This window comes from Epargyreus clarus, unplaced genomic scaffold (assembly GCF_041222505.1).
Source record: "Epargyreus clarus isolate Ecla_fem2 unplaced genomic scaffold, WU_Ecla_fem_2.2 ptg000014l, whole genome shotgun sequence".
Classification (NCBI taxonomy): domain Eukaryota; kingdom Metazoa; phylum Arthropoda; class Insecta; order Lepidoptera; family Hesperiidae; genus Epargyreus; species Epargyreus clarus.
Window position 1 is genome coordinate 15,364,921 of NW_027332222.1, and position 26,940 is coordinate 15,391,860.

At 33.6% G+C, this 26,940-nt stretch overlaps 2 protein-coding genes across 3 annotated transcripts in view; one reads left to right on the forward strand and one right to left on the reverse strand.

Moving 5' to 3' along the window:
* N (neurogenic locus Notch protein) overlaps positions 1–26,940 on the forward strand; it is a 144,167-nt gene that overhangs the window by 18,732 nt on the left and 98,495 nt on the right. The window lies entirely within an intron of this gene.
* Positions 1–26,940, reverse strand: part of LOC140746984 (uncharacterized) — a 181,928-nt gene that overhangs the window by 11,076 nt on the left and 143,912 nt on the right. The window lies entirely within an intron of this gene.

Below are 26,940 nucleotides of genomic sequence, written 5' to 3' on the forward strand. Positions count from 1 at the left end.
GTAGAAGTAAAACATTTGTCTATAATCACAATAAAGGCGTGGTAAAAACGTACACTTATATAAAATAATGGCGCTCAAATTTAATCCTATGAAATTGAATAACGTTGCCAGTTATGCCAATATCACGAAATAACACATCCCGTAAACAGGAATCCCTGTTTGGGATCGCCAATTCGTGCGAATGCAACATTGATCAAAACAATACGGTGCTTTGGCCCTTAGAATATCTTCATTTGCTGCCAATATTGGATCAGATATGAAAGGAAGAGAATATGATCTAAAATATTCAACAATAGCTTCAATGTTATTGATAAGTCGTTCAGATCATAGTTAGTAAGTTAGTAAGTAAGTCGTTCATTCACAATTTCTTCATACTCAAATTTTGATCTTTGCTAGGTAAAAATAGAATTAATTAATTATTAATAAGGCTTTACTGACCATGTTGTCATTATATATTCAAGAGGTATAAATTTATTAACAGTCTGCGACACAAATTTGTTTTTTCCTTAATACTAATTCAGAGGTGCCATTTTAAGACAGTTCTGCTAAATCCGGGTCGGTCGGTAGCTTCTCTAGATCTAAATTACATGCATTATGGCAAAACGTGAATCTCTTCTTATTGTCCCAGACATATATGGAATATTAAGACAATTTCCACGGGAATTTAACCCTTGGGTCGAGAGCCATAGCCCAACCTTTACCAGAAAATTGGACATGACTATTGAATTTAATTAAAGATGTCTCGTTCATGACATAACCGGCAGTTCTGAATCAGTCGTGCCTTAAAAGGAGAACAATTTTCTGCATGAAAGGGATAAATGTTCAATGCCTTTTATTTAGGATCGGCTTGAGGACTGGGTGGAATTACAGTAGACTCTGAACAAAGAATAGGAAAGTAAGCGTATTGCATTAATGTCATGTGTAGGATGTGTTATGTTAACAATCAGTGACCTTCAGACGGTCATGGTTTTGATCTGTTTTATCTCGTCATCTGTTTGCTCATTATGAGACCAGATTAAATCTACAATGATTATTATGTGAAACCTATTGTAAACAATCACTACCAAAAAGTTTCACAGACTCAAACCAAACTTTATATTGACGACTATTTTTGGAAATTAAAAGAGATTGGATCTTCACTAAGTATTATTAATGAGTGTTTAACAAGATTTGTTTTGAATACATTATTGTCGCTTTAGCAATATCTCCATTCGTTGGTTTTGATAAATTATTTTAATTATTCACTCATGTTTGACAAGTTTCAGTCGTCAGCTCGACCTTACCATGAGGTCTTCATAACTCACGCATCATTACCATAACCTGAGTGTCCAGTAATTATTGTACAGCTTAAGATTTCACGGTAAGCTTTCCATTTTCCCCACATTATGATATTGATGGCTCCAAACATCAAATAGTGGAACCGGTTATTAATGTGTGTTTATTGAAGAAATCTGAAGACTGCTGTGTGAATGGTGTATGACAAATACAGCTATTAAAAGATTAATTTGCAATACCCAAACGGGTAATTTCACAAAAGCCGTAATTTGACATCCTCTTCTAAAATATTATTCACTCTAATCGAGACAGCAATGTCTAAACGATAAAATAACATTTTAATGAGTTCAAGTTCGTTTATAAAGTTACATTATTATAATGTTAAAACAATAAGTTTCCAAATTTAAATCAAGGTTCATTGTCCTATAGTCCTTCAAAATCCATTATATAATTCAGCGTGATTTGATATTTAAAACAGGCAATTTAGTCACAAATTTAGAGGTTATTTAAACTGAGGCTATCACAACAGAACATCAATTTGCAGATATGACAGCTGTAAACGAAGCTCCATTTGAACAAAATGTATTCAAATTAACGATTTGAACCGTACAATTTTAGTCGAGTTCAATAGACTCGGAAAATAACATGGATATCACAACCGTCTCGCCACAATAGAGTCCATGTATAAGACAGATGATCTCTGTAAACGTAGATACATAACATTGGACCGATTAGCTTATCTACATGGTTGGCTTATAGAAATTTAAACCTAATGGCTTATATGTAAGAATGGTAACGCTGTGAATAGACGATAGCTGAATAAATTGTGAGTTAGGCTGTATGTTGTTGGCCGCACCGTATTTATTGCCACTGGCTCTAATAATCCGATTTGGGCGTCATTTCGGGTTTCATGATTAATTAGTGGATACACAGTTCGAGCTTCGCTTTTGACGATATTCTAAAAGTTATTTATCATCGCTATTCTTGAAGGATGTAGAATTTCGATATCATGTTCAACTAATAGTTCTTGATTAGTTTCGAAAAGATATTCAGTTGAAAAGATTAGATAGCAGATTAGTCTTTCTAAAATGTAAAATTTAATTCGTGAGATAAAAAATAAATTTAGTGTACTCGTACAAAGACAATTTGGATTCATTTTTGTTTCTCATACCCATACACGAATGTTCCTTGTAATCAAACATGTATGATTCATACTTCATAACGGTATCAAAAGCAATTTAACAATGAACGTTCATGGTCGTTGGTAAGTTCGATTCTCATATCAATGTTTATTGCAACATTTGCATGTACGACGATTGGACAATTACAAGGTGATTCGGAGATCATCTACGCGTACTTCGGCGTCATATCGAATCGATATCATCGCTTTTTGATGAGCTGCTTCTTATATCCGATGATTGTTCGGAAGTAAAAACCAATTTATTTGCTTACTGGATTTATAATACACACAAAAAAGTATTCTTTTTATAACTCGACAATTGAGAACATCGTGTAGGTCATCAAACTCATCAATGATACTGGATATCAACTCAATTATGCTACTGATTTATTATATGTAGGCGTTGTCTATTAACAATAAATATAGTAGTAAAATGTATTTAAGCTATATCTTTCAAATCGATAGCGCGAAATCAACAAATAAGACAAAAACAACAAAGTCTGAGAATAGTAATGCTAAAAAAGTCGTCAAACTCGCCCGATCTCCAATCTTGGAACTATAAGCGGCTTTCAACAAGTCCATTCTAGATGATGGACGCCATTGTGGGTGAGCATGATCCATCGACGGCAATAATACCGGCCGGCCGGTTCCGAACACCATGAAATTGGTGCTTTATTATCCGACTTTGAATATTTTATCGTAGGTACTATAGAGGCCATTTATGTGAGAATTCACAACGTTATCGAGGAAGTGTAATGTAATTCCGAAGATAATACTTTTAGTATAGATGTAACTGCTTTTCTATTCACATTCATTATTGTGTATTACAAAATCTAACATACTAAACTAGCGTTAGAGATAACATTTAGAAAGTAGTAAAAAGTTCGAAAAGAGTACTCTGAATAGAAATTTCTAAGCTAAATAAAGGAAGTAATTAGAGTTTATTTATAGGGCTACCTTATCTGTGGATGGCGCACGAAGGACCAGAACAAACACCTAATTGTTTGCATGCCTGCTCTTACCTTTCTAGTGCAAGGTCTCCATTTGTTGATGGTAATAAACGCGGACACAGGATCGGAAGTTTTTTTGTAACACAGTAAAATTCAATACATGCTGAGATAAAGTACTTTTAATATTTTTATAACAAGGTAATTTTTTAAATTTCGATACTTCATCTGCTCTTTAAGTAGAAGTAAATTTTATCACTACAAATTTTTCAAATACGCGAAAACAAGAATAAACACATTATATTTTTTAACTACAAGAAAGTTTTTAAAACAAACTGTCCTGTAAACTACCAGTATGGTTGGCAGCCTCATAGCGGTGCTAAACATGTGTGGGTGTTACCTGCATTGTATTGAACTAAGCATTATGTGAATTGGAACAATAGCCCTGGAATAGTTCGAAACATTGCCTTTTATGGACTATCATTAATTAGATAAAATGTGAACAATTAGATTCTTGATCAATAAAGTTTCAAGGTAATTCCCAAACATTCGAAAGGGATAAGAATGTTTGTAAAGTTAAGTTCGAAATATTTTTTATGAGGTTAGAAATTTCGAAGAATTCGTTGACATGCGTCAGTTTAAGTATTACCTTAAATAAAGTGTCATCGAAGTAGATCCTTGCTAACATAATTTTATAAAAGTTTAACACAGCTCATACAAACTGTTTATCCTCGAGTCTACGGTTGAGCGGGTCCATTTACTCCATAGACCCCTTGTGACGTGTGCGACAGCTGCAACTAACGTACTATTGTACACCTCTCGCTCTATCTTTAGTGTTTTATCTACTATCTCTGTTGCACGTCGCATATCTTTCGGTTAGACAAGTTTGCGTTGACCGTGCCCATATCGATTTTGATGTCCCTCGTTTTTATACTGTTATAGGTAGCTTTTGTTAAATATTTCGTTGCACATTGCAGTTTGTCTTTCATTTAAGTTTCAGAGGTACTCTATATTTATATAACTACATATTACTGCTAAATAATGTAGTGTAGTCATATTTTTAACTGTCAACGGATATAAAATGACAGTTGAAGTGAATTAAACTCGTATCAAAATCTTATGCGCATTTTGATACGAGATGTGGAAGTTTATCATCGTCGATCAAGGAACTTAACGTCAAAAACCAAACTGAATTTATGAGGACCATTTTTGATGTACCGTATACTTGGTCTGATATTGCTTGGTGACAACTATCAATCTGTGTTTCCTCGCTTCATGAAGTATTCATCTTTCGACAGCATTTTGAAGTAAATTGATAATACATCCGGTGTCTCGTGGCTTTCTTGGTAATGGCTACCCTCATGTGTGTCTTGTTTGGCCTTAATAAGATTGATATTCATTTAAATATTCAACAAGCGGAGGTGGTCCTTTGTACCATGTTCTAAATCTCTTCAATGTCGGCCACGTGTTCTCTATCACTTTTTTTGTAACAGTTCGATCGCGTTCAATTTTTGTTACTTTGTTCGTTTTTTTGTATGAAAAGAAACATTAACAAATGGGCCACGAACGTATAGGGATTATCGACGAGTACCATATATGCCCCTATACGTATGTCAATAACTGTCAGTATAGATTTAGTATATGCAATTCCTAAAAAAATCTATTAAACTTTTGTGTATTGTGTATATGTATAATTTAATTTGATTTAACTTCCAGAGTCTATAAATATATCAAATGAATAGCTCGTATTAAAAAAATCTAGGGTATCGTTTTATACTTCCTTTTATTTATTCCTTATATTAGTAATAAATTCACAACAACAAGTATGGTTAATTTATACAGTTCTTACTACTTGCATATTCGTAATGTTTTAATAATATTGTATACCTAAAAATTTCAAGTAATAAAGATGTTGTATTTTTGAGATTAATATTTTTGTATTATAAAGTGAAAAGAATAATTAGGTACACGACCATTAAATTAATCTTAATTAAGTTTATATCAACAACTGACGTAGCTTACACAAAAATATTAATTAACGAGCAATTTATTACCAAGCCCAGCCTCTGTATCAACGTGATACTATTCATGAAACAGTGATTATCATAACAATAAAGTTTCTTTAGCTTAACTTTCTGATTATCATTTTACATTATTAATACTATTTTAAAAATACCACTGTAGTTATGAATTTGGTATTTTAACTTTCAAACTTAAAAAATAGTATAAGATTCTCTTAGAGGCAAATCAGCGATTTATTTTGTGTTCAGATTTTTTGGATTTTTCCATTAGAGTAATTAAAATTATATATTTTTTGCGATATTAATAAGCAACTCGACATTATTATAATCTGTGTGAGTTCTTCAGCCACATATCAAACATAACAGCTTCGTTTCCCATCACACCCTTTAAAAAACAACGTCAAGTGCTCAACATCTGGCGACAAGACCATGTATTGGCCATGTGTGCGCGATGAGCCATTTTACGACTAATATAAAAAATAATATTAAATCATAATATGGTTCGTTGAAAAACAAATTGCTCAAAAGCTTTAGTGTACGTGGTTGTTGAATTAATTTAGAATTTGCAGAAAATAAATATAGAACTGTAACAAGAAATAATTCAGAAATACCTAATAACAAAAATAAAATAATGGCTTAATAAAATTATGGCTATGAATGGACACGAATAAAATGAAATAGAAATAGGTTATGATGATATACGAAAAGATGCAAGAAATACTAATTAATTTCACTTTTTCATTTAAATATGTTTTATACCTTAAATTCCTCTGAAGCTTATGTTAATTAAACGTTTTAAGCTTACTTACACCGGTCGTTAAAACTAAACCACATCACAAGATCTTAGGTTTGATGTAACTGGCCATAAATTTTAATCTATGCATGTCCATGAAACTTTAAAATCAAAAACATTATTCAATTACCTTCCAAAACTTTTATTAGGGTCTTCAGCTCGTTGTACTTTTACGATTTTGGAGACTTCCCGTGGTTTCGTATTGGGGAAACTATGTGTCGTGGGGCGCTGAATAAATATTAATAAATTAAGATTTATAACTCTTTACTGAAGACGCATCGTCTAAAACATCGGCGTATCTTATTAGGCCTACTCTGGCGGTAATAAAAATTTAAAGGGCATATATCAACGTCATATTTATTTTGATGAGCGCATAATTTATTTTTGGGTTATAATCAAACTTAGAAAATTTTATCTAGTACTAGCGGTGATGTCTCGGTCTAAGGGCAAAAGGCTGTACTATCTTCAGCTTCAATTATTATCATTAAGAAAGATTTAAGTAAAAGATTTAGTTAAATCTGGGACCAACATCTTTAAAAATATAACGATACAAATCTTAACAACTATGGACCATTTCACTTAATTTCCGTAAATATCATTTTAAACAGCGACAACCGCCTATTTAATACAGTGAATAACTGCTTAAACTTTTTGTTCATACATTTTAAGCCTGTTAATACGGTCATTGCGCAGAAGTACTCCGACAAGTCGTGCGACTGCTTTTTCTCACAATCAGTATTTAAGTTGTGGCGCTTGTATCGACATTTTGATATCATGTACGTGTCCCATCTCGGGGAATATTACGGGACATGGATTTTTAGCTTAATATGAACTGACAGAAGTGGACATTTTACTTTTATTATGTAATTTGATTATATCGTTACTCGATGTTATAGTCGTGTTGATAAGTTTTGTTTTTTAAGGGGATTTTCGCATACGCATTTCGCATTTTATTCTATTTTTTTTGCGTAATTATATCATTTATTCGTTTTCAATAGTTAATTATTTTTTTGCAAATCATTTACGAAATTAATCATATACATATGATATTTACTAATTCCTGGTTAAATCTTGAATTTCAAATTGTTTTTTTTTATAGTCATTATCAGTTTCATAACAAAGTTTAGGTTATCAAACGACATTTTCTGGATTTTTAAGCCTTCAATTGATACATGATCATTATGTGAGACTGTCTCTCAAAATAAGACACGATTGGTATTTCTACTCATCACTCGATATTAATTCAGTTGAGTGGAAAGCAGCTGTTCCTTTTACACTGATTATTTTTCAAATTTAATAGCCTTCCAGAGTTAAGACTTCGGCTGTCAGATGAGGTTGTCAAAGAGAAATAATACGTTCGGAGTCGAGCGCTGATTGGGTTATAGGTATGTCAATTCATACGTAAGCAGGTTTAGCGCTAACACAAGCTTGATTATTCTGCTTGAATGATTAATTTGTATAATGAAGTTTTTGTTGGTCCATTGATCAACGAATGAACTTCGGGTTTGACTTTAAATGTCCGAATGAAAAGTGCTACAAACTGGAAAAGGGCTACTATGGCATAACCGTTATATGGTTATGACATATTTAATGCGTAATAAAATGAATGATTTAGTTAATAAGTGAATTCTATCTGATTATCACATCAAGCAAAACTCAAGCTATATTATATAGACGAGCGTAAATGACTGTATTATAGAAAATATAAAAAGTTAAAAAAAATTATTAATACATGTAATTGTCTGGCAAATAAAACCATTAAGAATGCCTCACAACGCATAATAACTACTTCATCAATCTATGATTCAACTGAGATCTTTACACGGATAGTATTTAACTAAGTCTATGCAATCAGTTCACACAGAACAACTAGTTCTAATAACATATAATCGGAGCTCCACTCACAAACCACTCTATATAAAATAATAGCGTCAATGGACATGGTCATTGCGACCTTAACTAATAGCCATGGTGCGTAATAGGCATTCGTTTTAATGGGATTGCGTTTGACAGAATTGTGCTAGGATTAATCATAAAAACCAAGGACTGCCTTTTAATTGTAGCAAACAAGCATGCAGTTCATGTAATGAGTGGTCACTATCGTGTCTCGATGCAGGTTTCTAGATACAACTATAATCAAACAATTAGAATTGCAGTGCCTGAGGTTGGCTGCAGACGCCTTACTACCTTTAAGGAGGGTGCTATATATGAGGAGGATGAATTGAAGTACCTTGTCTGTCTTTCATATTTAATATTTCCGAAACCAGAACACAGCAGCACTTATGACTTCTGTTATAAGGTAGAAATAGGTGTAGTTGCCACCGAAGACAGCGAAGGGTGCATTAAAACCCCTTTTACATTTCATATTTTTAATCTGTGGTTAATTGTGAACACTTAGCAATGACAACAAAAGAGATTTACCGGTAAATCAGAAGGTTTTGGGTTTGATAGTCAAAGTGTCGTGTTTGTGTGTCCGTAACATTCTTAAAAATCCAAGGTACTCCTTCTTCAAGCTAAGTCTTTAAAATATACAAAACTTTATTTCTTAACATATGTAGTTCAGATGCATTCAAGTTCTGTTCAAGACATTTATAGCTTCTTGACTGTGTAATCTTTGTCACACTCATTAATCCAGTTATCTGTACAAAATGAACTTACTTAACAAGCTGTTGACGAGTTTATCTTGTATCCAACCTCATTTTTCAATCCAACGGTAATTTAAAACAACTTTCTTAGTCTTACTTGTTTAATTACTCCAGTTCGGGTTTACACTTTCGGCTGCTTTTCAGTGGCGGCCATCTTTAATTGCCGCAATTTGTCTAATGTGTAATGTTGGTGCTATTATGTATCTAGTGTTAGTAATATTAATGAGGAGATTTGTTACTGGTGTATTTAAGCTCTTATGAAATTGAAGTGGTCATTGCTGTACTCGTATATGGATTTCTGAAACGAATTCTATGAAGTCGATTAAAACTGCGTTTGCCATTTCTGAGGACCAAGATGGTATCATATGTTAGTCAAGCCAAATCCATACCCTTACAAGTAAGTAAACGCAGAACTGTTTAACACAAAAACTAGCCGTGGCGGTAGTTCTTTTCTGGTCGATTCATGTTATTTCTACTATTGTTCAGTCTTCAAATCAGAATAAAGGAGCGTTTTCTCAGGCAAAAATAGAAGTGTAGTCAAGACAGTCAGAAGTAGACATCAAATGGGTCCATCTCAACTTATACCCTGTACTTTCTATTCTTCCTTCTAAACGCTATAATAAATATCCAATAAATTAACTACATAATCAATTTGATGTAATGGTCTGTGGTAGAAGCGCGTAGGGCGTGGAAATCAGTCAAAAGATAAGCACGAATAAACATCGCCGATTTCCGGTTTCCGTTGGAAATAAAAATCCGAAGAGGTTAATTACTTGTTGGCAACATGTCTGCATCTTTTAGAAAAGGCTATAATTAAACTACATAAGTGATATATAATTTAAAGAAAGAAAGTCACTAAGTAGGTATTTGGTACTTCTATACAAATTATTTTTTTCAGCGAAGAAAGATTAAAACAACATTAATTGTTGACCTAAGAATTGAAGAGTCAAAATTTTTTTTCTGTAGTTTATCATTAATGTATTTTTTTTGAAAATCAAACAACAAAGCTGCCTTTGAACTCCAAATTAAAAATGTACTCGTATATATTAACAGTTTCCTTTTAGTCTTAAAAAATATAAAAATGGGCTATTCATCAATCTATAAAATCAGTCAATCGACATAGTTCGCAGTGACCACAATTTCCCCAACCCTACCTCTTTCAAATAATAAATAATAATTAGCAATAAGGTTGATATTACACTGTTCAAAGATAACAGTACTAAACTAAGACCGCAAAAGCATACCAAAACAACCGACCAAGATGTATTCGATACTCCAACCCAAACACGTATAAGCCGGTACGCGTAAGATTAATCGTTCTATTCTGAGGCCCGATTTATGCACGGATCTAATCGCTCCCATTAGGCTCCTATTACGGGAACAAGCACAGGAGATGAACGATTTTAAAGCTAAGGAATAAACAAATTTTAATGTCATTCTGGTAATTGAGGTGAAGTTGATTGTAAAGGTTGATTACATTCTTGAAGTGCATAGATCGTAGCTGATCTACAAAGCTTAGCAATGTCTAGTACGGTTGGGAGTTGGATGGTTAACCGTTAGTGGTAAAGTCTTAAGTTTTGTCGTGCTTTAAAGGCCGGTTTGTTCGTCTTCGTACGTTCTGTTAAAGTAGATAGCACCCAGTAAACCTTTTTTAGCAAGTAAAAACATCTGATACAAGTTAATTATTCCATAGACCGATACTCATTGGTAATAGTAATTAGTAACTATTAAATTCAGCATTCACACCTTTTTTATTATGGTTCAATTACTTTTTCCTTTATATGCATGAAATCTGATGCAACTAACTATCATTCCAACATTAAAGCTTTCATAATCATTATATATAATATTCAAATAAATTCTTTCACCTAATGTGTCTCTCAACAAATCAGCTTTGTGGTAGTGGAACAAGTCCTAAGTCGGTTTGACCGTTTGTATTCATACGTCAGCAACCCCAATTGCCTCGGCATGCGATTTAAATCGGGTTCTGGTTTAATTGACAATCAGATGGATCAGGCTTTTAGATCCTTAATGGTTTTGTGCCAAATACATTAGAGTCTGACAAACCAGGAATAGTTTGATTGAGTGTTATTAGTGATTGAAATTTCCAATGTTTGCTTTAAATTTTATCGTTAGAATTGCAGTTTTTGTTCAGGGCTTTTGATTCATGTCTGACTAACGTTTATCATCGAGAGTAGTGCATGACAATTCGTAATTTCATTCACATAAAAATGTAAACCTGGACAACATTTGGTTGTTATTGATCGGTTTTAAGAAATATGTGACCTGGCCCATTGTGGTGATGTACACTCTGTTGTGGCGGAGAGTTCTATGTGTAACAGTGGAATGGAAAACGTGTTGGAGGCACAGCACAGAATTGTAATGTGCTTTAAGTTTCAAACTATTTTGAAGCACATAGGCTTAATATATGGCGTCAGCGGCGATCCTCGTAGCTAGTGATAAGGAGTGCGGCCGTTCTCATTATTGTGAGCCAACGATGCGACTAATGAAAGGAAATGCGATCGCGATAGCTTCCATTGACTTGAAAGTTGAAAGCTTACAATGCAACGCCTGAACGTACTTTTGGTATGTTTGAAGATAACTTTCCAACGTACTTATAAGTTTTAAGCAAGTTTAAAGACCAAGTGGTATTCAAGCAGACGGTTCAGGGTTTGATCCCAGGTTAGACAGAAATTTAAATTATGAGCTTTATTTTCTGTCTATATACAGTAATAAAATACAACACAAAAGCAATACAACACACGATTAAGCACGCATAATATTTTTTCGAAAGAAGCTGAACTTTTCGTGGAGTTTTTACACTAAAAGTCCCCCATCTCATCAGTCGTGAAGAGTTCTTTGCAATCTTGACCGATTTGAAATTTAACTAAAGATTACGCTAAATCTCGTTCTATTCAGCATTTCATGTCGTGTACCTTAAGCAATGAAATTACTAGTCGTTTTTGTCTAAAACAAAAGCAGAGTACCTTTACACGGATTGCAATGTATCAGCGATTGCTTATCATTAGCTTTGATTGACTCCAGATAATTTAATCCTTAGCGTAGCCTGCTAATGAAAATAGACAATAACGTCTGTAAAACAGAAATACCTGTAATAGGGTTGTCAGGGCCGAAAATAATTTGCAATTTATTTTTAAATTTCTGAAATATTTCCAGGATATTTAGATCATAATGTCCCATAATATATTCATGTATTTCACAAAAACATTATGCTGAAGTGCTAGTTATAAAGAAATCTAATATTGATACAAAAATACAAAATTATTATGTAGTAGACGAATAAAAGTTTTCGCCTATATTAGAGTTATATAGTTTTAACGCCATCTATCGTTTGGCACTGCCACCCGCACTTCAGTTGCAGCCCTACAGAAGGTAATAGCATCGTGCTTCGCCCCGGGAGCCTTCGCTCTATTCCGCCTGGCCCGCGGTAACGATTTGTCACAGCTATCGGTTCTTGCCAATACTCAACCGATCAGACATGTAAATGAGGTGTGCAGGAAATTGCGGAATTTTAATATTTATGAAAGCTGCATATTTATTTCTGACTTATAAATAGGTCTGTTTATAGAGTTCAGTTCTCTAGATAGTATTATTTATAGGTGTTCGAGTCTTCATCATTTGATTGTTGAGGTACCATCGTCATATTAGTCATATCCTTTAGCAGGAGTACTTATATTCCTAACTTCTAGTTTGACACATTTGAAACCTTAGTTCTTAAGGATAGAAACTTCTAACATTGAATTTATTTTCTATTTTATGAACGGATCGATTTGATTATTTATTCAAGAAGCGACAATGATAACAATTAAGTTATATATCGTAAATATATCGTATCAAACAATTTTCTACTAGCATAGCATAGTAAATAATTATAAGTCCAGTACATCAGGGTAGATTCTTACGGCAGGTCGAGGGCTATACATCATCCGCTAATTACATCACCTTGCTCCTAACAGCATGAATTGAAATCCGACGGGACATAAATTATTTTAATAAATTTAATATTCACAGTGTGATAGCCACTAACTAGCTGTAGGGCCTGTGTAAACTTTCTGGTTCCTCTACTTTTTTGATGCATTAACTTGGGTTATTTTAGTGATTTCGTAGTGGTTATTTTTAGGGTTCTTTAAGAGAATTGATCCATCATAAGTCCTGTTTATAACTATATATACCTACTAACTATATATACTATTAACTGTTTATATATACTTTGAATAATAACTGTCTTCTGTATTACTTTTTAAACGCTATTAAGCGCCAGACAGACTCCATTTGGTTTTTTTATTCTTGCGGGAAATATTATATGTATAAATCTTAGGTATTATAGAAACTAAATATTATTTGTTCGATACTTTATATTATTTTTTGCGCAAAATATACCTAACGAGTTAGTTTTGAAGATTGGCAAGATTTTGTCAATTTTTATGTTTTCTTACTTCCATAAAAAAATCAGTCAATGCTCAATTTTGCATGAATTACATCCACGTTAGTTTTGTGATTAAAATAATATTTTATTTCTTAGAGACACATGATGCCATCTACATCTATTTCTCTGTCATTCCTAAGCTTATGCTGATATTATTCTTCATTACTTCGCTGAACATTTTTCATCGGACCCATAAATAGCCTCTCTACGTCACAACACGAATTAATTTCCCACAGACCATAAATTATTTTAACATATTTAATCTCATATATTTGTAGTTCAGGTCGTGTTACCGGTCGAGCCCGTTTATAAGTGTCGCAGCTTCATTAGACCAGCATTAGTCAGGGCTCAAGGCGGTGTAAATTGTTCGGTCCATTTATCCAAACCCACGCAAGCTTGCAGTAATCAGGATTGGTCAGCTCGCGGCCAATGTTGGGACAAATGTTTGAAGGGTTGTGCCTAACGATACATTTTAAATCGATTTCGTCATTAAGGAAAAACAATTGTTTTCGTGAAAGGCGAAATTGGTGGTATTTGATGTAACAAAATATTTGTTGTTTTTTTTTATATATATATTCCTATTCTGTTTCGAGTCTGGAAGTTTGTGTCTGTCTATGACACCCGAGATATGAGTCTAATTCTGTAGCTATAAATGTAGAAAAATTAAATTAAACAGATTTCGTATTACATGTTTTTACTTATATCGTAACTGTAAACAAACATTCGACATACAAAAGTATCAAATGAAACAGCAAATTCCCATCAAAGGTATTAGCCTGAACAAGGCTTAGCTTGTAGTAACTTGATCCGGCTCGAAGGACCATGTTGAACTATTTTGTAGCGGGCTCAGCTTTCTAGAGGCTAGAATATACTAAGAGTTCGCATTAAATTAAACTGGATATTACGAAATGGATCGGAAACTCAGAGTTGGTTGGATACTAAAGGTTTTATGATTATGGAAACTGTGTTATTGACCAATAAAATCGGTTGAATAATTGTAATGACTGGATTTTATCTAGGCCATCAGATATTATATGATATCTTTTATATATGCAACTTGATATATCGCTTCGAATTTAATAGGTAGCTATTCTGAATAACCGTTTCTATGTCATAAAGTTGTCTCATTCTTATCTTAGTTATAAAAATATACTAAAGATAATTTATGAAAACCTATAATATTTATTATAAAAAAGATATGTTAACAAACTTTTATTGCGAATATTGCGTTTTTTATTGGACATAAAAATTAATTGCCCCTTAACTTTCTGATGTAAATTTAGGTTGTTTCGTTAAGTCTATCTAGATAAACTGTGTCATTCCGAAACCATATTTCATGTTAAAGGTTACAATGTTGCTTGTCTTTAGTTAAATGCAGTAGCCTAGTGTTCGAAGCTCGGTCTCTCAATCGGAGGGTCCGGGGATCAAATGGCGTCACTGATTTTTCAATGTAATGTGCATATTAGAAATTAATTATCACTTGCTTTAATGTTAAAAACATCGTGAGGAACTGTACACGCCGGAAAGTTCCGAAAAAAATCTCTAAGGTGTGTGAAGTCTACCAATTCGCACTTAGCCATCCCACTTTTAGGAGACACGTGCCCAGCAGTAGAACAGTAAAAGTCGACATCGACGTGTCTTTAGTTCTAGACAGTCTGAAACCTAAATAAATACTGCATTTTATGTTTACTTTCTTTGACAGAATGTATTGGTCTGGACGACATCCTTATAAGGTGAGGCGTCAGGATCGGGTTCAGCGATTTCTCCGCAATTAGAATTATAATTTCTACTGGTTATATCCATTTGTAAAATATATCATTTCGTAATGGAAAAGTGTATTTTATTGCAGCAATCTCGTTCGTCGTCAATTCTTATTACTTCCTTGATTAGGTCGGAACTTTATACCGCAATTAAATAAACATACGTATTCGAGTTTATTTGATTAGTTAGTTAATCTGGTAGTTTTATGCATGTTGTATATCATTCCGTATGTTATATATTTTTTATTTTTGCCTGACTACGGAGCATGTTTTTCGTATTTATTATTTAGCACTCCCTATTGTCCAAACAGCTAGACAGATTTTAACATTTGAGGTACCGGATTCGTCTAAAATGTACGAGTGACATAGGTTTCGTTTTATAGCAGTCTGTTTTTTTTAAATTTAAAAATTCTCTAGTACATTATTAAATAAATAAAGTAAATATACCTTTTCTATAACCAAAACATTGTTTACATTTACGAAATAGTTAAAAAAGTTAATGTTTCCTCTTTTAAGGTTTGTTTTAAGGTTTAAGGTTTGTTTTAAGTTTATTATTTCTTTTTGCCGCTCAAAAATAATTATTTTATCGTCCACATTACTGACTCGTGTGGTCATGGAACGGACTTTTTGTGCAGAACTACATTCCTCAAGTAAATGTGCACGGAAAGTGATTTTTAGCCTTCACCGCGTGCATTGTTGTCAATGCTTTAAATCTGTATTGATGACCTTTTTGCTGAGCCTTGCACTTGCCCTACGCGTATCTGTACGATTTTATGGTCGTGGAACCTTATGTTTCATTTTAAATTTTAAAGTTATTTATAAACAGATGTGACAGACAGAAATGATGATCACATTAAATATGAATGTGTTTTCAGAAAAAAACTTTTGTACCATATTTTATAAATCAATAATAGTTTATTAATGCCAATGCTAAAGTTCCAGAAATTACAGCTTTGGTTTAAGGTGCGACTAAATTTACCAAACCATTTAAGTAATTCAGAATAGATAATCTCGAGCGCTAACCGGACCAAAGCCATAAAGGTAAGCCTTAACGCACTGGAGCCATTATGTGGACAACAATGGTGGAGCAGTCTTCCTCTGTCCCGCCTTATACAGCTTACATTGTCCTGGATCCTTTTAGGTCATTGTTAATGTTAACGTACACTCCGATAGAATTTATGTACGCGATCGGAAATGTTAATGTAACAGTACATACCCATTATGGTCTTAAATTGCATATTATTACGCGTGGGACAGACTCAATTGCGTAAGAGATACGGAATTTATCGGGTTACGGGAAGAAATATTTCGATCAATATTATGTAGATAAATTAAAAGTAAGGTTGAAGAATGTTATTGAGATGGCTGTTACCTTATTATGTGTCACTGCTAGGAACAAGACTCTTCTTACAATTGATTGAGGTCTGGCCCTAACACGCTGCTTTAATGCCGTGTTCATGTCCAACCCATGTCGAATAAATATTGAAAATTAATCAACAATCATATATTCACCAATTGCCTAAAATCATCTTCGTCTATGGACTGCCGACTGATTTAATGAAAATAGAATGAACTTACAAAGAAAATTAGCAAGGTTTAGGATGACAAGCATCAAGACAGACTTTCTCACCACAACTCGCTTCAACATCTCTATTGTCTGTCCGCGATTTAGGACAGTATCAGAAATTCGGTCGGAGAAATTTCCAATCACTTTTTTAGTAATGATGGAATTAACGACATCAACGGCGGGCCATATATCTCGTCTCAAGATTTCGACATCCATTGTATGCATGTATTAATGAATTGTATGTCGATTCATCACCGAACAATGGCGTGCGAGATGCTTTTGTCACACGTGAACCGCACTGTAATTAAGTTAACAAAGTGCCCATGTGGGGAAAGATTGATGGAATGGACAATTTTGTGGAAGTGTCACTGAACTTTGGCTTGGTGGAAACTTCTAACCAGCAATGTTGGTTGTATGTTCTTGAACTTAATTGTACTGATCTTCTCTTTCATCGACTAGTTGCTTCCTGAGACTTCTTTCAATATATTAACTGACATTCAGCATGTAATGAAATAAGATTCTGTTTTTGGTATGAATGATTTTTGTGAATATTTATTTTCAAAAATCTCTTAGATATGATTAAAAAAATATTATTAATGCATTGACGCGTAAGTATCCGGGTTGTACAGGTTAAGAATATATTGTTTTTTTACTTTTATTTCTATAAAGTGCCAAGTGCTAATTTCACAGAAGATATGCAATTCTTAGACATGTGCTAATACTAATGGTATATGACGACTATTGAAATGTTCCAGATCTAACAAATTAAATGTTTCCCAATTTTCTCAATCGACAACCCAATCATAGTTGGTTCCGAATCGAATCTATTCTACGTCTAATGAATTGTGCGCCTGTCAGTCTGTCTTCAGAAGCGGGTGATTTGCTCACGAGATCACAACCGCAGGCCATTTCCCATGTAATACAATGAATACTCAAAGAAATTGCAACAGCGAATCCTGCGCAACTTCTTATGCCTATATTTGTAACGGTGCCTAGATTAGTCGTAGGCATTGTTGGGTACATAGTACATATTAGTATCGAGTGAACCTAATGGGAGGCGGCTTTTTGTCGTCCTTTGTGTGCTCTCGCTTTAGAGAACTTTGGCAGGGAGGCCGCTAGGTATATTCCAACTGCAATGATTGAATTCTTGTTTTTGTAAGTGTAAACCTTGTAACACCACTTAGTGTGTATTGTAAGTTGTTGCACAAAAATTTATTGTTATATTCGATCTGTTGTGATCGAAATAAATACATTTAGTTTAAAAATAAAATGGCAAAATATGGTAGGTAATATTTTTTGGCCAAGTGTTGCCTTTGCTTGACTGGAAATTTTCGTAGCTTAAATGGTTAAAATACCATTTTAAACGTGTAATTTTTATTATTTGCAGTTATTATACACGTAAAAAATACAAACAATTTTTTAGTATTTGTACTTTTCCCTTATTTTTTTTTTATTTTAGACTGTCAAAGCTGCCGAGCATAGTCCATTTTCTCTAATGAAGCATTTTGTATTTAATTTAAATTCTTTCGGTAAGTGCCCGTTGACAGCATTATTAGACATTTGAAGAGTAGAGTCAGATTCGGTCTTTGTTCTGTAAGCAATAAGGAAATGTTGCATGCGGCTTGAGGTAAACATTAATCATCCTTATAACTGTTTCTCTTGAGACGTTTCCACTAAGTATCTTTTTCATCTTGCGCCTCGATCGTCGCTTAATAACTGTTGTTGGCTTTGAAAAAGCGGTTTTAACTTTTCCCATTATTATTACTTTTATTTGCGTTTTTTCTGCGATTACGGCTTCAATTACAGAGCCGTACAGGTTCCCAGATTATCTTGGATCTTTAATTTTGTTTACCTTCGCCAAAGTGGGTTTGCAGTTTATATTCGTAGCGAGAATGTCTATGAACAATTCCTAGAAACGATTGATCATTACCATCGAACTTGAACTAATAAGAGTTACGGATGCGACAATTATTGGGAATCAACGTACAAAGATGAACTCAATAGGTAATACCATCAAGAGCGCACTGACGCAGGGACCGACCATGACATTGGCAGTCTTGTACAGCTAAATCGATAAAGCGATTTCGGTCAGTCATTTGAAAATATAAAGCGTGGACAAACTCTCAATCGGTGCGACGAGATGAAAGGCGAGCCTGCAGCGGATGCGACAATAGTCGGGCATCCGCAATTACTATGATTTGAGGCCCCTATTGAACCGCGCGTACTAGGTCACCTCGTGGAATATCACCTTGAATCACGCGTTTTTCATGCTGTTCGAACATTGGACGCATTTGATATAAAAGGAAATTTGTTACATTGAATAGATGACATAGGAAAAGGCTTTTTAAAAGTATGAGTAGAATACTAATTTGACAATTGCAGAGGTTTGCGCCCGTGCGGCTAGATTGAAAGACTGTGGTAAGGTTAACTAGTAAATTAATCCTTAAGTTTGATAACAAATTAACAAACGAGTACTAAATTTTTATGAAGGCTAAGTGTCAATTTTTATTTTCTGTCTCACTTTATCCAGTCTTCTGAATCATATTGATTTTCCAATTTACAAAATCAACATTTTTGATTATAATAACCCTTAATTTAATGACCATTTCAAGGGCAGTGTATTTAATAATAATAAAAGTAATAATACCGTCCGTGTATCACTGTAACGAAAGTTCCAGACATGCGTGCGCGCCGAATTGTACAGAGGGTGAGCACCCTTCTGTACTTACTACAGTAATAATACCGGACAGATGTAATAATATAACACGTCCTTATGATCGATATGAATTACGTTGCATTGTTTGATATGATTGTGGTAGATCATCGTTGCTATTTTTTTCATTTTTGGGGTTGATTTTTATTAAACGTACCAAAATAAGTAATTTTCTTTCATATTTGAAACACAATCAATGTCAATGTTAACTATGTAAAATTGACGGTTATCATTTTATACTATTTTCATCTCATCTCAAGATATGAAATGCGTTTTATCTTTAATATAATAAAAAAAACCGATTAAATCTTGCAATTCAGTCAGGTTACTTATCTAACGTTAAGTTAGTGGGACTAATTAATAGTAATTATATAATTTCTTCGTCAATCGGGTCACATTAAAATTTATTATAATTGAATATTGGTATTACGGTTCTTCTTTTATCCAACTAGCATCTAGTTGCAGGGACATTTTATCAATTAAGGAAATGTGTTTAATATGATAATTTGTATTCAAATGAGATAGCAGAAGGGAATCAAGAGATTAAAGGCCAATTAATATAAGAACGTTAATTGGTGGCTCAGGAGTAAGTAGCTGGAGCTGAGGTAACTGCTGGTGTCGTATTGATACGCCCACGGACCTCTATTTAAATGTCGGTTTTTTGTACACTGCACCTAAATGCATCAATATCCACTATAATAATTAAGGTGTCGTTGAATATAAAAGAGATGGTTCTCATCGTAGACTTAATGTGTTCATTAGGGCTGGGTCAGTTATTCTTTACTTTTTTCAGTTCATTTGGTTTACAAGTATTATTATAGGAAATTACTTAGCTCTACCGCAATTTTGTGATCTTTTGAGAAATGTAAATTTATTTTATTGATTCAGGTACTAAAGGATAGCTTCTAGATCTAAAGTAAGAATCCAAAGATGGTGTATTTCTCCATGATTTTATTCACAAGTTCTATAGTAGGTCCCTGATAAATGACTGCTATCTGCGATATATTATTAAATATCAATAATCAAAGATCATCTATCTTATCATATCCAAATGGTGTCATTATGTCTTCCGCCTAATTACAAGGTATCTAAATAGCAAGTGGTAATGATTCAACACCCACGCCACTTTCGGCTAACAGTAGTCCATCGTTACAACGTAACGGTAGTGGTGGCTTACCATCATTATGGTTGTGAATCTGGTTTTAATGATTCCGGTCGTATAAGAGATATAGATTTGTTATTTGTTTTAGAAGTTGGACAAGGTGGTACTATTTATCATCTAAAATATGGCATTTTTTTTATAGGGTTTGATTTCTTGGATAGATAGCCAAAAGGTTTAATTTTACTGAATTTTTGTCAATTTGACATTTTTATAAACAGATAGAATTGACCCAAGTTACAGCTTAAATATTTAATGTATGAACGTTGAAGTGATCGGTAAGTACAAAGTTTTGTACTATTATTACTTACAGTTCACCAAAACTCCATGTTTAAGTTAATTTAAACTAAGTAACTAGTAGTAACAATTAAATTGGAGACTTAAAATACCCTTTCAATTCGTCAGGTATAAATTAACCAAGATCTTTCTAAAGCACAGCAACAAACGATGTACATTCGTTTATTAATGACTAATTGCAAATGAGTCTCCTTATCAATGCATACATCCACAAATTACCACAGTATTGACCACAGGAACAAACACAGTGGTCAATTGATAATATTGTATGTAAATATCACTCCATTCAATGTCCCACTTCAGACAATGGCATGATAACCTGATAATATATTAATAGCTGATAGTGTCATTCAGTGTATGCAAATAATAGTACATATTAGTAAAGTACAATTGTTTGTCGAAGAAAAGGAAAACGAATTTGAATTTCTCCTAAGCTTTACAAATGTCGATGTTATCTCGGTCTAATGAAACAATAGCCTCATTAAACAATTATTTGTTTAGTCTATTAGCAATAGTATTAAGAGGTTGTTTATTTGAGATTAACGATTACTTATATCTTGGGAATTTATTACAATCATCTTCATTATTCTGATTTGATCCTTTTTTTAATTAAACTAATTAATGTTTTATTAGGTGTCACTTATCTAATATGGAAGGTTACATGTTTTTTTTTGGGATCCACGTACAATTTTCTAAACCATAGTTTTCTTCATATCTATTGACCAATGGTGTGGCGTAAGTAAAAACGTTCAGAAAATAGATTTAAAGACGTTTCTTTGAAATCGATGTAATTAAAATTTGTCTGATTCTAAATGTGTTAAAATTTTGTGTTAGGAACACAATTTGATTCTCAAGATTTCTCTTTCATCATCGATATGCGATTAAAATAACTTGCAAATTGCGATAATCGCCGCACTGTCAAATATGTTACGTCTGCCGTGAAATTGGTAATCGGCGCGGGTCGTTTTGTTCATCATACGATATTTTAGGTTCTATCAACGGTTTACGATTTGTTGTCACGCGATTCTGCGGCTAGTGGTGTCTTGGCCATGTAATTAAGTATGTGGCTTTCGTATTAACACTACAGTGCTCGTCTAGGTTCATCTTTTTGTTATATCCACCGTCATCATCATTTCCACCTTCGTGCCTTGTGTGACATTAAACTTACTTCGGAAGGAATTGTTCTTCGTTATAGTTTGAAGGTTACTAATTAAAGTAGATTTTTAATGGCAGCTGCAACGCAACCGCCACGTATTAGGTACTTTAGAATACGTATAGCTTGCCGTAGATATTTACTCTAACTCTTATAATTATCACTATATCTATAACTGATAATCTATCCAAATTAGGGGGGCTTATCATCTAAACAAATCTAGGAATACTTTTGTGTTTTATATAATAGTTAAGGTATAAAAGAATGAAATTCATTTGTTTTAGTTAAATTTTATAATTTGTAATTGTCCTGTGTTTAATTTCCTAATCATATTTAGACATGGCACGTGGTCAGACATAAGACGAGAGTATGCACGGAACTTAGCGTTTATCTCCAGTGTTTAATTTAGCTGAGTTTAGGTTTATCGTTATCATTATGCAAATCCAGCGGATGTGTAGGTACGGCTTCTCACGGGCCATTTCGCGGAAGCGGCGTTTCGTAGGCGAATTTAGTTATTTTTATGTGTTATCACCAGCTGTTTCCCACGGTCGCTATCGGCGCATCCGCTGGTCTGTGATACTTCGATGGCTTGATGGGACGTGTATTAGCATGTCGTGTCATGTTAGATTTTTTATCATTGTCACTAAACAATACCTACACACCATTTGTTTGTGTCTCTCCATGACCATTCGTCTATTATTTTGCCAATTGCCATAAAGCAACGATTATTCTTTCATGCCCTAAAGGATTAACTTAGATAATTAATTATGCTGGCTAATTATCTGTTGGTACTGTTCACGGACTTATTAACTTCATTGCTTCCAGCTATGCTTAAAGACAATTAAAAATTCTAGACATATGTATAGATTTTCTGACGATGTTAACTTTCACTTTAAAATTATGCCAAGATTATGATTTATTTCTTGTACGCAAATTACCTACGAAATTAGAGATAGAGCCTAGGATTTCAACTGAGACCAAAAGCACATAAGATCGAAACACCTATATAATTGAATTGTCAGTGTTTACTCAAAATATTTTGGGAAAAAATGATAAAATACGAAGTATAATAATGTGCGAGAAAATGATAATACTACGGTATCTTAACAATAAACATCTTCATAAGTACTTTCAGAAATAGGTAACCCATAAATGAGAGAAATGAGTACCACAACGAGGATTAAGGTTAAATCAATCTTACTATATTTATGATACTTAACGCAACCCGATCAAGCATTTCGTTGGCGATTTCACGAAAACCGGTAAACGTCCACCAGGCCGTTTTCCCTTAACCCGTCGCTGCCGACACAAAGGGTGACCTTATAAGGGCCACTCGGCCCGTCTAGTTTTTGTTCCTTACTCTGTTTGGGCGTGGTAACGAGACGGGTGTGCGAAAAACAGATTCAAAACATGAACCAAAAGTTGCAGATAATGTTTGACTGGCCGGTTTTATTGGGGTTAGATGTCGCTTCGTTTGTTGGTGTGGAGTATTAAAATAGAGTCCTAATTTTTAACCGACTTCTACTTCATAATTTTTTTTAGTGGAAGGAGTTGTGAGTATTCTGTATGTGAAAAGAATGGGTCTTTTCCTTCATTTGGACTCTGCGTTTCGCCAATGAGATTTAGTAATCGAAGGCGTGGCTTCACATAAGATCTAGGTAACTGATATCAATACTGATATAACAGATCAACAAAGCATAGATTGTATTGTGGTATTTGTGTAGTGTACTGTAGTCAGGAATGTCATTAGATACAATTTGATCTAAAGTTGAAGAGCTGAAAAAAGAAATCACTTTTGTCAAATGATTTTTCATGTTGACACTAAAGAATACGGTATTAAGAATCATTGTTCTTTCCTTCAATGATACCATGTTTGCAATTTTAACGACGTGAGATCCTTTCAGTTGTCAGTTTTTAGCGCCATCGAATTTAGAATTCCATGCTCGATGTCGTATCGAAATCGGCAATTTATTATCTGTGTTATTGAATGATCAGAAAAACATCGCAATATCAACTGTTCTTGTTTTGGCGGCAAATATAACTTGACTTAATTAAGAAATCCAAAATGGCGGTGGTTACTAAAAATACGATCTTTATTGAATCAAATTATAGGTACCTACGACGCTGGCTTGTAATTATTGTAATATCAAATTAAACCGAAAGTTGTTTTTAAAAAGCTATTAACGTTTTAAGTTTTATTTATAAATAACTAGCTGACCCGGCAAACGTTGTGTTGCGATATAAATAAAAATATGTTAAGGGTGAACAACCCTTATCACTTAGGGGTATGAAAAATAGATACATAGTAGCCGATTCTCAGACCTACTGAATATGCATATATAATTTGGTGAAAATCGGTAAAGCCGTTTCGGAGGAGTACGGTAACTAACATTGTGACACGAGAATATTATATATAAGATTTTTGAACAATTTAATATTGATGGACTTTAAATTTATAACCTCTTTTTTAACAGTGACGTTAGGAGACTTCCCTAAGATGTTATCCTTTACCATCACATCCTTTTGAAAAATCTCAGATGTTCTACCGCAGATTCAAATTCAGACCGACAGGGCTATCATCTCACCAAACCTACCTCTCAGCAAACTTATGTCGAATTATAGTACTTACCAAAAAAATACGCAATATCTTAACGTTTATTTGCCTTAAAATTTCTATGCTATTTTCGTTAAAATTGCTTTTTCCTGTAAAAGTAAAGGATAAACTTACGTCCAAACAAGTGTCAATAAACCTTGTAAATGTTTACGTTTGTCAAAAACGACGTTCCCACGCGTGCCTATCTGAATGATATATTTACGTTGGTATAACGATAACGCGTTATTTTTTTATTTCGTAACGGGTTTGATATGATGTATAAAATATGCGCGATTTATATTACAATGATGTTGGTAACTTCTAAAATACAAAAGATATATAACACTAATCGCAAATAACGAAACTACCCGTAAAATGTTGTTGCTGGATCAACGCCTGTTATAAACAGAATCTGTCCAACTTTCGATTGAAATGTTACATTTTCTAGATATAGTACCTTATTTCGCTAATCCGTAATGGGTTTCAATATCGTCTATTTTTAACCGCAACTATGTTGAAAGACTTGCAAAGGAACCTGAAAAAGAAAAGCGGAAATTTGATTTAACTGAAAATATTTATATTCAAGTAAATCTGGACAACAGAAATAAACTTAAGTTTAAAATTTAATGTAACGTCTTGTATCAATGTCGATAACTTGAAAAACTTGATATTTAAATAATGTAAATCAGAAATCGAGTTAAAATATTTCCGAATGGTAACGGATAGATTACGATATCATCTTTTATATGTTTGTCGGCAACTGTTTTCCTCATTTTGCTCTAATGAGGCTCTACAACGGTGTTTTATCGAACAAACAAATTGAATTCACGACAACCGATTACTTTTGTCGCATTCTTTTCTCAATTTTGGTTTAGATTTTAAATCGGCCGCTAATGAGCTGTAGTTAAAAATTCAACGATTTTTTTGTGAAATAGAAGTATAGTCCGCGTCAAACTGTTAGTCCGCTCTAAAGAGGCTGCGCATAACTACAAGCATATATTCCGTAGCAATTTAAGGGCATACTGACGCAGCTACGTACCAGTGGGCGAGAGGAAGGGTCCCGCGTTGTTTTCGTCCCTTTTATATCTTACAATCTGCTATTCGACTTGACTCTTTTCTATATTCAGAGCGGACTAGCAGTTTGGCGCGGACTATACCCAAGTACTGAATTTACTTACAGACTGCACTCTCTGATGTTAAATATGCTCCATAGACGTCTCTAATCAATCTTAGATATATATATATATATATATATAGGATTGAAATTTTACTAAGGGTCGCCTACAGATATGCCCTCGAAATCTTAATACAGCTGAGCTTGACATTGTTGTTTTTTGACAAAAATAGGTCCCGCCACCATCTAAAATGTCTCATTAAATTTAGACTTAAAATTTTATCCCAATTTAGATTCTAACTTAAAAGTTGAAAATCTAATTTGTAAGTAAAATGTTTTTGCTTATGCTTATAAGCTACCATATAAATGTTCATAAATGAATAAAAATTAAATATCATAACTGGATCTTTCGTATATGGATTTATTGTGCCATTTTTATGAGGCTAAGAAAGCTGCTCACTTTTTATCGTATCTTGTTTGTATAATCTTACACGTTGTGTAAACATTTTGGTCAAAAGTTTCGCCGTTAAAATTTCACACAAATGTGTATTTAATGATAGTAGGATTGAGGAAAGGGTTTTTTTGCAAAGTATTGAGTATATTTGAGCACAAAATTCCTGATAAATCGATATATATTACAAAAAAATAGAAATTGAAAATGTAGTTTTGTCATTCCAATAGTTTTGCTCCTTTTCATGAGAAATTGTTCAATTTCTTTGCTGAAAAATCGGTATTTGAATTTGCCAAAGGCTATTCCGCAATTTCAGATTAAATCTGTAGTTTTTAATCTTTTCAGTCTTTCTATGGAGAAGGCCTTAATTGTCTTTTGAGAGCTTTCTCTCTAAACCCATGGTCTTAAATTTAGATAGGTTATAGTGACAATTATATTTGTTATTGCAAGATATTTTACTTTGTTTTTCTCATCACAATGAGATATACCGATATTCATTGTCTTAAGGTGGCATCTATCACAATGTTTTCTTAACATCAAGTCAAACATCCATATATATGGCTTGTTTCCGTCCGATTTGCATTTGGGTGGTCTCGATTCTGATGGCGAGTGATCGATACATCGAGATCGTATCGCTTCCACGTCGTGATTATAGTGTTGATTACGCCTGATAATTAATACACGTCCTCTAAACCGGGATGATACATAATTTACTATTTTTTCTTTAATTAATTTCAGTAGTTCTTTATATAGATCTTATATCGGCTGTACTTAATTAATGATTAACGTTTTCTGCGTTCGTAGCTTCTACATCAATATTCTATC